Source organism: Bactrocera oleae, chromosome 6, assembly GCF_042242935.1.
Source record: "Bactrocera oleae isolate idBacOlea1 chromosome 6, idBacOlea1, whole genome shotgun sequence".
NCBI classification, from domain to species: Eukaryota; Metazoa; Arthropoda; class Insecta; order Diptera; family Tephritidae; genus Bactrocera; species Bactrocera oleae.
Window position 1 is genome coordinate 44,753,294 of NC_091540.1, and position 15,160 is coordinate 44,768,453.

General features: G+C 35.1%; 1 long non-coding RNA gene across 1 annotated transcript in view; it reads right to left on the reverse strand.

Annotated features, from left to right (window-relative positions):
* The window catches only part of LOC118682756 (uncharacterized), a 105,778-nt gene that overhangs the window by 53,103 nt on the left and 37,515 nt on the right, over positions 1 to 15,160 (reverse strand). Inside the window, exon 2 of the long non-coding RNA XR_011396946.1 lies at positions 4,249 to 4,359. This is a non-coding gene — a long non-coding RNA (uncharacterized lncRNA). The remainder of the gene's footprint in view (positions 1 to 4,248; positions 4,360 to 15,160) is intronic.

Genomic DNA, 15,160 nt, shown 5'->3' on the forward strand with positions numbered 1-15,160 from the left:
TCAACATGCGCACACATATACAGACAAATATGTTTATATGTATGGTATATGTGTGCCATGCGCACACAGCTTTAAACTTGTGCTTGAAATTGTGCATAAGTGTGCACTCAGTTGAATAACCTAAAATCAAGCCACCACAAGTAGTTGCAAAAAGCCTGAAAAAGTGGCAAGAAAAGCCATATGTGTTGTTGTTTTGCTTTTTATCCTGCTCTTTTTGTTGTTGTGTTTTTCTTTTTGTAACTTTGCGCAAACCACCAACGACTTGTCGACGAAGTGCACAACACAAGTTGCAGTCACACACACGGTGAAGTGTAGAAAAACCGGCGCAAAAACAACGACAAAGCAGTGGCAGCCGCTGTTGAAATGGCAGAAAAAAGCGGGCATAACAGCAAAAATGTATGCAACACAGTTTACGTTTGACACTCAGCCAAAATGCAGACACTGCCAATACATTTAGACAAGCTTGTGACTTTGTGTGTGTCTGGAGTGAGTCCCTGTAGGAAAATCTGTCGAGTTCGCCTAACAATTCTGGGCGAAGTGGTTTCAAGTTTCTAAAAACAGTCTATACAGACACTTCTCTGATTAAAAAGAAGAAATATTTTTAGAATACATATGTTAGCGTTTTTTGACTTCGTAATCCAAATGTCCCAAGCTTAACGCATTGGCTCTGTGGTATTTAGATTGACTGAAGCCAATCTTGAAACTATAACTCACAAAGCCCCGGAAGATAAATTCAAAAAATGTCTTCAAGATCAAAAAATTTCAAAGCAATATAATTTCCTATTGGCCAACCTTGACTTACCCTTTTCGAACACTGCGGGTGCGTATGTTCTCGGCACAACATTAGCAGTTATTTATAGCACCGATTTGGCACTGAAGTAACGGCAACTTGCCACAACAACAATAACACTAACAAACTACACAACAACATGCTTTTCCCACGGCATAGATCAATGACATACCATAGACTGTGGCGTGGCAAAGCAAAAGAGAAAAGCAGAAAATGTTGTTAACCCCAAAAACCGATAGCCATCGTCGCAACCATAGCAAGTACCAGACTAAAGAAAAGCGCGTAACGGTTTTGTAACTTATTTCGTAAAACTCACGAGAGAAAAAATAGATATGTCAAGTGATATCAGCGCAGAAGAAATATGTGGGTGATAATTCCGGTACGCAATTTGCGGTTGCAGCGTTTTCACTAGTGATTATGTAATGTCTCAATTTTTAGTCCCCTTCAGAGCTATAGTAAAGGTATTGGCTTTAAAACGTGAAGTTCTAACATTGCTTGCGTAATGGTTTTTAATGTTTGTGTATGTAATTAATTTAATGAAGCACGGTATATTGCAACGTAGGGTTCTGCTTTTATAAGCGAGTCGCAAAAGAACGCTCAACTTGAATAAAATATCCAGCAATTACCTTAAAATGGTTGAAACTTTAAAGGATTTTTAATGAAGTACATACTACTACTACATAAGGTGTGTTATTCATAAGCGAGTTGGAAAAAAACACCAACTCGGCTAAACTTTCTGTTAAAGTAGGTTTATAAAGGAGACCATATAATATATATGTATATACAAGAATAGCGGACAAGTTTATTTGGTCATATCCGTCTGTCTGTCCATCTGTCTGTATATACATCAATTAGTCCCTCAGTTTTTTTATAATCTAGCAACTTGCTGCTACAGAGTATAATAGTTTTGTTCACCTAACGGTTGTTTGTATCACCTATAACTAATCGAGTTAGATATAGGGTTATATATATATATATAAATGATCAGGATGAAGAGACGAGTTGAAATCCGGGTGACTGTCTGTCCGTCCGTCCGTCTGTCCGTCCGTGCAAACTCTAACTTGAGTAAAAATTTAGATATCTTTATGAAACTTGGTAGACATGTTTCTTGGTACCGTGAGACGGTTGGTATTGCAGATGGGCGTAATCGGACAACTGCCACGCCCACAAAACGCCATTAATCAAAAACAAATAACTTGCCATAACTAAGCTCCGCAATAAGATACAAGACTGTTATTTGGTACACAGGATCAAATTAGGGAGGGGCATCTGCAGTTAAATTTTTTTTTTAAATGGGCGTGGTTCCGCCCCTAATAAGTTTAATGTGCATATCTCCTAAACTACTAAAGATATAACTTACTGGGAGCAAATGTTTTTAGCAGCTCTACCTACAGTGTGAAAATGGTGAAATCTGCTGACAACCCCGCCCACTCCCCATATAACGGTACTGTTAAAAGCGCGATAAATCAAGCACTAAACAAGCCAGAGACAATAAATTTTATCTTTGGGATTGCATAAGATGATTTTATAGGAACCACGTTCAAAATTAGATAGTGATCGTGGCACTTTTAGGTAAACCCCATATCTTGGGATCTGCTTAACCGATTTCGGTACATAATATTCAAAAACTGTTCAAGGCCCTAGGTACTAAATATGTGGACCTCAGTGCCTGTGGTTGACTTTTTACCGAAAATATCGGTCAACATAGAACAAGGCGGCAAGATCCACAAAGATATCTAAAACGAGTATACCATTTGACTTTGCCAGAGTATAAAATGTTCGGTTACATCCCTTCCTTACTTGTTTAAAAATTTTTTTCTCGCCAAGACGCTACTCATTCGTCGGAAGCACCTATATCGGACCACTATAGCATATAGCTGCCGCACAAACTATTCGGTCAAAATGAAGTGCTTGTATGGAAAACTTTTTTATATAATAAGATATCTTCACGAAATTTGATATAGACTATTCTCAAGGATAACGCTACAATCTAGGAATATATTATTAAGTTCGGAGAACTATAGCATAAAGCTGCCTTACAGACTGATCGATCAAAATCATGATAAAGATCTTTTTATACCCAAATATGATATAAGATTATAATAAATGCACCTGTGAAAGGTATTATAGCGCTTCAGTGTAGCCGAAGATAAAATCTTTTCTGGTCTTTCGTCAAAATTTTGCTTTTATGACATTTCGATGACAGCTTAATCTAAATGCAACACGAGAGATAACAAATACAACAAACTCACTTTTTTGCAATTTCCTGTAATGAAACAAAAATATCTTGTCATACTGACAGCCACATGTCCAACAAATGACAAATGCAACAAATATTACAATTTAACAGTTACTTGCTAAATCGAAATTGCAACGAAGACACATAAGAAATGCACATACTTGTAAACACACAGTTTGGTTACAAAACTTGCAAACAACAACCAAAGAATTCCTAGAAAAGTGAGTATAAACAACGCACTCACACACTTACGAATGTACATATGTATGAGCCTGAATAAGTGTTAACAAAATGCAGCGTTGTCCAACAGAATTGACAACAGCAGACACTTTAATTTCAAGTCAATCTACATACACACACAAAAACTATCTCCACATCATCAGCAACATTGACAACTCGAGTTGGACTGCGCTGGCATATATGTATGTATGCGTGCGTATGCATGTTTTTGGCAAGTTAAAGCTGTGCAGTTGCTTGGTGCCATGTGGTAACACTATTAACGCTATGGGTGGTTAATTTTCATAGTGTTGACAATATAGTTAAGTTGGTTACTTTTTTGTGAACTCAGTTGCATAGTTTGCACTGAAATTGTCACGTGGTTAGCGACAGTGCTGAAACAAATTTAGTTGTAGTGACACTTTTTTAATTTGTAAGATAGCTTTGAGCTAATAAGTCACAACGATATCGAAACAAAACTCAGATCATATTGCACCATTGATCTGTAACAACTCTTCCAAAGATGTAACCCAAAATCTGAATTTAATTATTTTCGACCCTACAGTTAACTGAGTCACCAGTATAGCGGAAGACGCTCCTTTAACAAAATTTTACCTGGTAAAAGAAAAGTTGAACTGGGAACAATTCATTCTATACCTCATCGACCAAAAAACGATGATTTCCATTAATCTCATATACATATGTATATATATATCGGTCGATACATACTATATGCTCGTATAAGTAGACTTAATGTACTTCATTTCAAAACATAAGTGACGATCTGGGGAGACGGAATTCTATATACGTGTCATATTATAAAATATCGTTCATTAAAGAGAATATATCGAACAATTATGAAAAAATACACACTAAGACTAGCAGCTTATTGATTCCCGGGAGGAATCGCCCCCAATCTCTCCCCTTTACCATTAACTGTTTACGAGGTGAATAACTATTTGTTTATATAATAAATTATTTCCAATAAAATATACACACTTACCGTTTCTTTATATGACAATGGACCGAATATTTAAAGAGTTTCACAATTCGGACTTGCAAGCACTTTTTAGTCTAAATTTCAAACTTTCACTCACTTTAAAAAATGCCACAGCTGAAAGAAGAAAAGATATTATTATATTATGTTCAATAAATAATTATTTTGTTTTATTTTATAAGAAATAATTATTTTTCATAGATAAATAAATAATATCAGTAAGTGGCAAATTTGTAGCAATTTTTCTCTATATCTCCAAAAAAAAGTTTAAATTCCCAACCACACCCACACATTCGTACACTCACACGCTCACACATGTACTCGCTCATACTTTCGGAAGTGGCAAGTGAGTAAGCTTACTTATCATAGGAAGCTCATTTGTCAACTTTTTACACGAAAGCGACGAAATGTGCTGAAACAAACACGAACCCACACACGCACCCACACATAAGAGGAAACACGTGTGTGGCTGTCTGTGCACATTAAAGGATAACAACATGAAATGTCATAAACCACAGATGGATATACATAAAGTATAATAAATAAACAAGCAGAATCCTGCAAGCATACCCATGCAACAACATAAGAATACATATATGTGATATACGCATACATACGTATATAAACACATTCATCATTCACATATTGTGCTGATAATATTTATGTCTGCTTGAATCTGCCGCTGGTGAGTGAATAAAGTGCGCTTCGATGGTTTGTTATCAGCATGCAAGTATAGCGATGTAGTTAAAAGAGAGTGCAACTAGTTCATAATGAATAAACCAACGTGTGGTCCGAAAATAACTAGTATGTAACTAGTTCATATTAAAACTTTTATAGCGAATAGTCCGAACTCTATTGAAACAATTTTTATATACCATAAATATAATTGCGGAATAACTAAATATAAGTATTTTTATAGTTATTATAGATACTAATTTGCCCAACTAGTCCCTCAGGTATTTTTCAGTTGGAACAAAGGCTTGTCTTCGAACTTATATATTTTTCTCAACCAACAAAGTACACGCTTTACATACCAATCCTACAGTTGGAAAACTTTTTCTCTAATAAAGTCGAGGCAGACAAAAAGCAGAGAAAAAATAGTTGTTGGCATGCGACACGCTAGCGTAACCTGCAACGTGACTTACAAGCGAATGAGATGGCGGTAAATATGTGGTAGCGCAAATTTTCAACCGTTATCATTTCATTTTTGCAAGTTAGCCCCCAACCCAGCTTGCGCCCTTTTACTAAAACTGTACCCACTAACATTTTGATATGCTTTTTCGGCGATTTACCGCATTTCCCCCTTAGCGTGTAATCTCAGCTTGGCAACAAGAGCAAGATTAAATGACAAAACATTTCAAATATTGCTTAGTTGTTGCTTTTGTTTTTCGGTTGACTTTTGTGTGGTTTTAATTTTATTATTTTGCTTGTGTTTTTTTTTACCATTATTCGCCAAAAGTCTTCCAAAGCGTCTGTCATAACTGAAAAGCATATAACTTCTGCTGTTGACTTATGAATATCTAGTTATTAGTTTTATTAAGGTAGCCTGAAGCATGCTTTCGGGCGCTTTAGCCGCTCAATGCTAATGTCTCGACAAATTGGAAACGTGTCGAAAATTTTTGATATTTTTGCCATTCAACTCACCGTGAGTAATAATAAAAGCATGAAATTTGTTGGTTTTAATGCACAGCCGTGTGGCAAAAATGAATTTGCATACTTGTATATGCGTATGTATTTATGATTGTGCACTTAATTTTAGTAGCAGTTGGATGACCTCAAAGGATGCATAAATGTTGTTATCATATTATTTAGTTAATTATCTTATGTGATTGCACTTTCGATCTTAAAATTAGTTAAACTGAAAATTTAAAATTTAAGAAATTTTTTCGTTGTGGTTGAAATCCTCATATAAATGAAGATTATAAACTACGAAAAACCTCTTAAACAATAAACAATCTAATTCCTCAATTAGAGTTCAAATGTAAGTCAATTTCTGGGCAAGCAAAATTTTTAGGGTTGCAATCAATCCAAACAGTACTTAAAGCAAGTGTTGCATGTTAGATCAATCAGTACTATCTGATCAAATTTGAATCGCACTGGTACAGGTGTATATCTACGAGTTTGCTTTCAATTTTTTGTTTCCAACGGAATCGAGTCGGTTCTCTTGCGTTCTAGCGCTGGAACGATGGACCTCCAGTGAGCACGACAAGGGCTGGTCAACAGAAAGCGAGGTAGAATCATCTAGTCACTTTGTCCTCTATTGTCCGGCTTTTGTGAGGCTAAAATTGAAGTAACTCGGAAGACACACCTTCTGCGAGCCTAGCGAAGTAGTTGGAATTGATATTTACAGCCTCAATAAATTTTTGGTAAGCTCAAAACGCTTCGTTGAACTATGAGAATATGATGAGCCAATTTTAGGAGTTTATAGGTAAAACATAGGACGAATAGCTGTTCAAGTCAGACCCATAGATTTTAGACCCACCCTACGACGTAACCTAGCCCAATCCAATGGAATCACGGCTATGGAATCGCTGGAAATGTTGCCGAAGTGCTTTTGGGAATTGAAGATCGTGAAGTCATCGAAAACTTGCCTCATGCGAATCGTCTATTCACCTCTCTTAAGGACAACAACATCGAAAAAGTTAAAGGAACCGTACTTGAAAAGCGTCCTCTTGTCTAAGAACAATGCAGAGGATCTCAATATAACTTATGGTTCGACTTAATCATTTTGATTAAAGTTTTGGGTATGAAAGGTGTGACTGCTAGACTCATTTTAAAGCACATGTATGCGCTGTCACAAGCAGGCATGATGTCTGACTTTTCAGCCAAATACGAAACGAGACTCATCGCTCAGCCACCGTATTTGTTTCCAATGACTTTTTTCTGTTTTCGAAAAAACCGCTTCAATGAATGCGTCGCAGAGCATTAAAGCCAAAAAAGCCGAAGGCACCGAAAAATTTTGAAAATGTTTTTTTTTTTGTTAAATCAGTCCAAAGTTGATGACGATTAAGCAAATTTTTTAATTAGTATAATTTTGAATGGTGGCTTAGTCTGGTCATCCCATATTTTATGCCTCAATATTGTGAATTGAACTCAGTTTTACAGCTTCCGAAGAAAATTTTACCAGAAACTTTATTTAACTTCACTTTACCATACTAACTTTCGTTAATTACGAAATATTTTCCAAAAAAAAAACAATTTGAATATTAATAAAATAATAAAATAAATTTTGAATTACATAATATTAGAAATTCATACAAAACAAATCTCAAACTGTTTTATAACCACTTTTTCCTCCATTAACTTGCTACACAATAAAACAAAAACTGTTGAAAAGGAGCAGAGTTGTACTAAACCCATTTATTTTCACTTTTGCTATAAAATTACGTTTACGCTAAATTTACTTTTACTGCAAGTGAGCGTTGAAATGGCGAGCATTTAACCATTTAACCGTGTTCAAACGAAATGATCATTAAGAATTGAGTAGAAATCAATCACACAAGGAATATTTTGCTAAAAATTAAAGCTACCATTAAGTCTGCTGCACTTTACTTGACCCGAATAATAGCTTGTAAAATTTATTATTGCGTACTTACAAGCACATATACAAGCATATACAAGTACATATGCGAGCATGTGAGCACACTCACACATAATACTCTTATCCTTAAGATCAACATAAAAATTCATCAGCATGCACGCACTGACACCCTTTCGCACGCACACGCGCACAAACAAACATGAATATTGTTTTCTTTAAATTGCTGCAACGATCTCACACACACACACATATATTCATGAGCTGAGCTCTCATGCTCTAGGCTATAAATATTTATGTGCAGGTGCTTGACTCCGTTGTAAGCTCAATTCGATCAAGTATCCTTTATGGTCCGGTTTATTAGTCGTTGCACCTGTGGCGTGCAGCCTCCAACTACAAGAAGATTTCACTGCCTTGCCTTTTCTTTCTTTTCCATTTTCCGACTCACAGACGCAACAGTGGCTGTGGTATCAGTGCCGACGCTGCAAGCAATAAGCCTTTCCGTTACTGGAACTCCTTCCTGACAGAGATGGAGTTCTTAACGAATGCAAAGCGTAATAAAAATTCTTCATAGTCATAAAACAATTTTATGTCCGAAAAGAGAAATTTTCTATTTAGTAGTGCTGCGCGTGCTATGGTTTGCGCTCTCGCACTGTGAATGTGTGTGTGTAAGAGCATGGATATGGGTACGAGTTTGTATTAAAGTGTAGGGTTTGCTCGTTGTTTGTCGTAAAATTTTTCAATAAAGCATAGCTGTAAATGTTTATTTGCACAAATAGGTGTACTCGCTTATATAGGGTGCTTCAAAAGGTGTTGGGACAAGGCACTATCAAATTTGTATACGTGAATTTTGATTTCATAGACAGAAGAAGGCAAATGATTCACTAACAAATATAGCTAATAGATTATAGATTATAGATTATAGATTATAGATTATAGATTATAGATTATAGATTATAGATTATAGATTATAGATTATAGATTATAGATTATAGATTATAGATTATAGATTATAGATTATAGATTATAGATTATAGATTATAGATTATAGATTATAGATTATAGATTATAGATTATAGATTATAGATTATAGATTATAGATTATAGATTATAGATTATAGATTATAGAGTATAGAGTATAGATTATAGATTATAGATTATAGATTATAGATTATAGATTATAGATTATAGATTATAGATTATAGATTATAGATTATAGATTATAGATTATAGATTATAGATTATAGATTATAGATTATAGATTATAGATTATAGATTATAGATTATAGATTAAAGATTATAGATTGTAGATTATAAATTGTAGATTATAGTTTTTATATTATAGATTATAGATATATGTAGACTTAATTGATGCACAGACAATTGCAACATAATGAAAACTTTTTATATCTTAAAGGTTATTTTAAGGTTGCCACGAAGCTTGTAACACTCTGAAGGACGGAGACCCTATTAAATATATATTTAAATGATCAGTGTGACGGGCTGACTTAATTTAGCCACGTTCATCTCTATATACGCGAACTAGTCCCTCTCTTTTCAAAATATCGAACTAAATTTCATCACCTTTCCTCCTTAAGAAGCTGCCAAACTGAACGATCAGAATCAAAGTCTTGTATATAAAAGCTTTTTATTTCAGGAGGTATCTTCACGTCATTTGGCATAAGTTATTGTCCAAAACAAAGATATAAGAATCGGATAGCGTATAGCTGCCACACAAACTGATCGAACAGATAACTGCAAACTTTTTTTCTTGTTTAGGCACACTTTGCGCCACCCTGTTTAGTTTTCAATTTTTGTAGGTATCACATGAATTCATAAATACAGCTACAATTGCAACAATCGGTGCCTATGTATACAAAACATATATAGAATGAATGAATAAAGGATATCTGTGTTGAAATAGTAATTGGAAAGTAGCACTCGTACAACCAGCAAATGGTCCATGAATATACGAATACCCGTGGCCAGAAGGTCGCTGTTGGGATTATGCGTTCTTTGTTTCATATTTTCGTTTAGATATTTGGTGTAAAGAATTTATTTAGTAATTTGAAATGGGAAAAGGCAGTAAAGTCTGAATAATTTATATTGCTGCTATTTAAAAGTAATGAAAAAGCAAATGACTTAAGTGAATGACTGCAGTTGAATGTTTAAACGAAAAGTTGAAATTTTACTGGGGAGCGGTTGCTTTAATTTTTTTTTTTTTTGCAAGAGACACTGAAACTTACTTTCTAAGTGTAAATATTAAAAAAACAATGGTTCTTGGAAAAATTAAAATATTTTTCTTTCCTACCAACACTGTAGTAATGAAAATTATAATTGGAAAAAGAAACTATCTTTGATTCTAATGACCACCACGAGATTCAGAGTTTCATAAGCAGATATTTGTGCGCTTTTCATATACTCTTATTTATTATTTCATCTCATTAAAGAACACTATATACTTACAAATAAACATAAAAGCAAATTTGCAATAAGAAAACATGTTTCATAAAACTTTGGAAATAAAGAACAGCCTCTCATTGGCACACGAGTAGTAAGAAAGCGCTTAGTATAAGAAAATACAAGGCTGTGGGGAAGGGTATTATAGAACAATTGAAACTAGAAAATAATTATTTCAAAAGAAAAAATTGCAAAGAACAAAGCCCTTTCAGTGCTTATCTCACACGCGCTTTATGCATATATATTTTAATGACAGAAATATAAAATTTTTGAAAGACTCAAAGAGCCGACTACAAATCACGAACGCTCTTGAAAGGTATTCGAACCTAAAGCACTCATTATGTATAGTTTTTTTTTTATTTTTTTCTAAAAACAAAAGTAAGAAATAGTTATAAAGTGCGATTTCTTTACTTAGCGTTAATCAAATGAAAAACCATTGCACAACTAATGATATGAAAAATAATATAGACATTAGAAAAAAGTACTTTCAGCATATACTAAAGAAAATAAGTTTTCTGCAAGCAGCTTTTATATTATTTGTGTACATATGTAATTCTATTTGTTTAACTATTTGAAAGCGAGTGTGGACCCATACAAACCCATCATTATATCATATTTATACAACAAGCAGAGAAGTGCGTTCATTGCTTCATACATCAATACGTATGTGTGTGCGTGTGTCAGTGGGCACACCAGCGCACAAGTATTCACTGTATTCAAATGCTGACACACACACACACATACAGACGAAAGATGGCGTGCGTATGGTTATGACTCTAATAGAACTAAAACTAAATAAAACGTGCATAAAAAGCTTGCAAATATTTACAATTCATTAAAATCAAAAAAAGCGGGAGCAAAAAGTGGATTCATATATATGTACACTTGTGTGTGGTGTATGGAAAACGCTGGTTAGTGTGCGCTGAATAGCGTTGGGCATAAGTGAAAGAAACGTTAGGTGAAAGATAGTGAAGGCAACTGACAGACAAGGTGAGCGCAACCGGTGCAATGCACGCAAAGTTTTCCATACACACACACGCACACACCTTTACATTCTGCATTTCTTGACGCACAGTGGCATTTTGCTTGCTTCACACAAAACCGCAATAAGTTAAGTTATGAAAATATGAAAATGCTGGCGAACCATATCTGGGAAATTTTCAAGCGCCATGTGTGGCATATACACAATGGCAAATACTAAATAATAGCAAGCAAAATGTTAAAAGGTAGTGCAAACCACTGCTGATCATATGCACCTGCGTAATTAATAAAGAACCAAAAATCTTTAGTTATGACATTGCTGCAGTAAAGCAGTGATTTAAAGAACAAATAAACGACGCACTAGAGTTTATAAAAGTTACTCATACGACCCACACACATGCGCACAAAAGTAACTACTAAGTAACCCACTTTTAACATGTGCATTAGGGTGGACGAAATATGTTCAAAATTTTGTTTTGACAACCTTTCAACGGTGATTTTGAGCAAATAATAAAATTTCGATTTTCTAATACTCGAGTTTATTTTTGATGTTTAACAGTAAACACAAAACTCGCCTTAGACACCACTTTTGAAGTTGAACCCCATCAATCATATTTCGCAATAAGTTGTGAATCTATACTCAGAGTTTCTTAAACAGCACATTGCACAATTGGCAATGTTAAACTCGAGTTTATGTTTCCTAAATTTTATGATTCAATTAACTGTCAAATTTAGCTCAGAGTTTCTCAAACACTGCAGTCTGTACACTTGACAATTATTTAACTCGAATTTACTGAAAATCTCTCAAAATAAATTTATTAATTGAACTAAATACAGCAATGCTTATAGCCTATTAGACAACACTACTCTATTGCCCTGTGCGATGTAGAAGCATATTTAGAATTCTTAGCGATTCTAAAAAGCATGCATTTTGCTTCAAATTGACATATCCTAATGTCAGTAGAGTTTTCAACACACCTGCTTTCACGTGTCTTTATATTATGAATAGCGGTAGTTCTACGTATTTTTAAAAAGTATGCGCTCGCCTAGATGTCCCTTGTGCTGAAGACATCCCTTTTTGCCTTGCAACCACATATGTATGGTATAGTCTGTATTTAAATATATTTAGTTGTAGAAGCCATTGTGTTTACATGTTCGTTAAGTTTAGTTCAACACAGAGGTCCATTCTTCACAGTTGTTCTCTTTATACATCTCAGTACTTTCAAAAGAGCTCTTCGTAACCGAAACGTTTTTACGCTTCCTTTTACAGAAGAGTTAGCACGAGTTCTATATCTGTGTGAGTAAGGGTGTGCAAATACAAGAAAATGCAACCTGAATGAAGGAGCATATGCAAGTGGTAGTAAGTAGAAAATTTTCTTGGTAGCTAGTGGCTTCGAGGTTTTATCTAAGGTTATAGATTTATTTCTCGAACCTTAGACCCTAGATTTGTATTCCTTTTTTTTGCGAACATCTGTTCATTTTAAATAAAGAACTTACGCAATATTTGTTTAATGCTTTGGCATAACCGCAAGTCCCTTGCTATCACAGTTGCTAAGCCCCACCAAAATTATTTAGAAACTACCACTGCTTGTTTCTGCCACATACTAAGTACGGTCATATGCGTATAGAATAATAATTCCCCAGATAAACTGATAATGCTGTTGGTAGCAACATAAAAATAAGGAAAAATAGCTGAAAGTAGAAAAGCTTTCAAAAGCTTTGCTATTTATAATACGACCAACGGTAACAGTGATAATCGCCATGTGTTCGTGATAAACATAATCATACGAATGACATTGCAACCACATAAGAGTGATGATGTAGACACACGTTGACAGGTGAGCGTTGAGACCAAGCGACTACGCCAAGTTTATGACAAGTGACTAGGCTGCACAAGTGCAACTGCGCGAGCTTGCACTTTAATTCGCTAGAAAACCCATTCAAGAGCAGAAGGATTTTCACATATGGTGAACATATGGATGAATGAGTTTATACTTATATACTTTTTACACAAATATACATATGTACAGTAGTATTTACGATGAGAGGTCGACTGTATCCGTAGCCTGAGAAGCCGTGAGGGAAATAGCAATCCATTTTAGGTTATAGCGGAACAGATTACAGACATTTGTATAATAATTTATGTAAAGCCATTTCAGATGTTGTAGACAACAGGCTTCATAAAAAATTGTCAAGTAATCAAGAATACAGCCAAACATAGAGGTTTTGGAAGCTTACTTACTGCTTTGGGAATTTAAATAAACCTACTTTGGAAGTGGCTGCGAAGCTTTCGGCTTTATGACTCAGAGTTCTCTTTTCTGATCTTTGAACTAAAGGCTACTGGGACTTAAGTTAGGTTAAGCTGAACAGGTACTTCAGTTCTACTAACCGCTGAATGGGAACAGTTTCCCTTAGCTTCTTGCGGCACACTACTGAATAGTTACTGACAGCTCTGCAGTCGCAAGATCCTTTTGTCCCAGAGTAAATCGTGAGATGTCTAGGAAGTTCATCACTCTCAGCAAATTCCATCTTTTAATGGTTGTAGGCGTTGCAACTGAACACTGTCCGATCAGGATTCATGCGATAAGATTAAAAAATTTGCAGTTCCATCAATATCGAAAATCGAAAACCGCCTTTGCCATGTCAAGGCAAAAGTACCTCGGATCTCATACCTTTAGACATCCAGGTGAAATAGTTGAAATGGAAATTGAACAGCTAAGAAGATTTTTCGATAGGTACAAAACGCTTTGTCGATAGCTGATATACAACTACAGCTTCGCAAGGGACTGTATATATCAGAAGTGTGATACCACCGCCTAAGTTCAAAATACTTCATATCTCTAATATGGCTGCCTTAAAAATTCTACAAAGTGGTGTATTTCACGTCTTTCTACTTAGTTGCTCCATTTTTCAAGACGTAAACTCGAATACTTGTAATGGAATTATAAAGTTGGAAACCACTAACTAAAGTAGCTGAATCTATATCAAAGCATTTCAGTAAGGAGAACATAGACGATACTAATATTTTGGATTCGATTACTATAGGTCAGGGTTAGAATCGACCTTGTCAGGTGAGTTGCCATATTGCAAACCTAGTCCTCGAATTTATCTAACATCTAAAGAAGAGTGGTAGATCCTTCTAAAATAATATCATACCAACGTTAATTCTTCTTCTTAGCAATATAAAGTTAATTAAAATAATCATAACAATTTGTAGAAGTTTTCCTTAGAGGGTATTTACAAACTTCCACATAAAACAAAAAATACATGCAATTACATAACAACGCTGATATTTATAACCAAACGAATGAGTGGCAAGCAAACACAAACAGGACGGTTAGAGCAAAGGAACTTAAAACAAGCGCACTTCACGAGGTTGGAGACATTTTTATTTATACGAGTATACCTGCACACATACAAACATAAGTGGAAATGTGTGTGTATGGTCATATAACGGTTAATGCAAAACGGAACTGCACAAACACCAACGGGCGGGCAATGAAGGTGACGAGCACACTTGTAAGGTAAAAGGCTGTCAGAGCCACAGACACCAACACGGCAATTACACAAGCAAGAAGGAGCACACGCATACACATACTTGTACCTACATATGCATTTGTATGAGCGGCTACGTTACGAGTACGGACGAACATACAAGTATAATTCTATGTAGTATGTAAGGGAAAAGGACATGGCATACGGCTATTAGTGCCAACTGTAGTCAAAGGTTTTCAGCAAAGAGTTTTGTTGTTTCTAACGCTACAACAACAACTTGCTACAAATATTTGTGTGTGTGCTGTCGAGTGGTAGTCGAAAATAAATAGTGTATTTGGCAAAGTAGTACTCATGAAAATTGCAAACAACAACAACAACAACTGTAAAAGCAACAAATAACAGAAGCACATCAAAAGACGGCAAGGTAAAACATGTCGACATCAA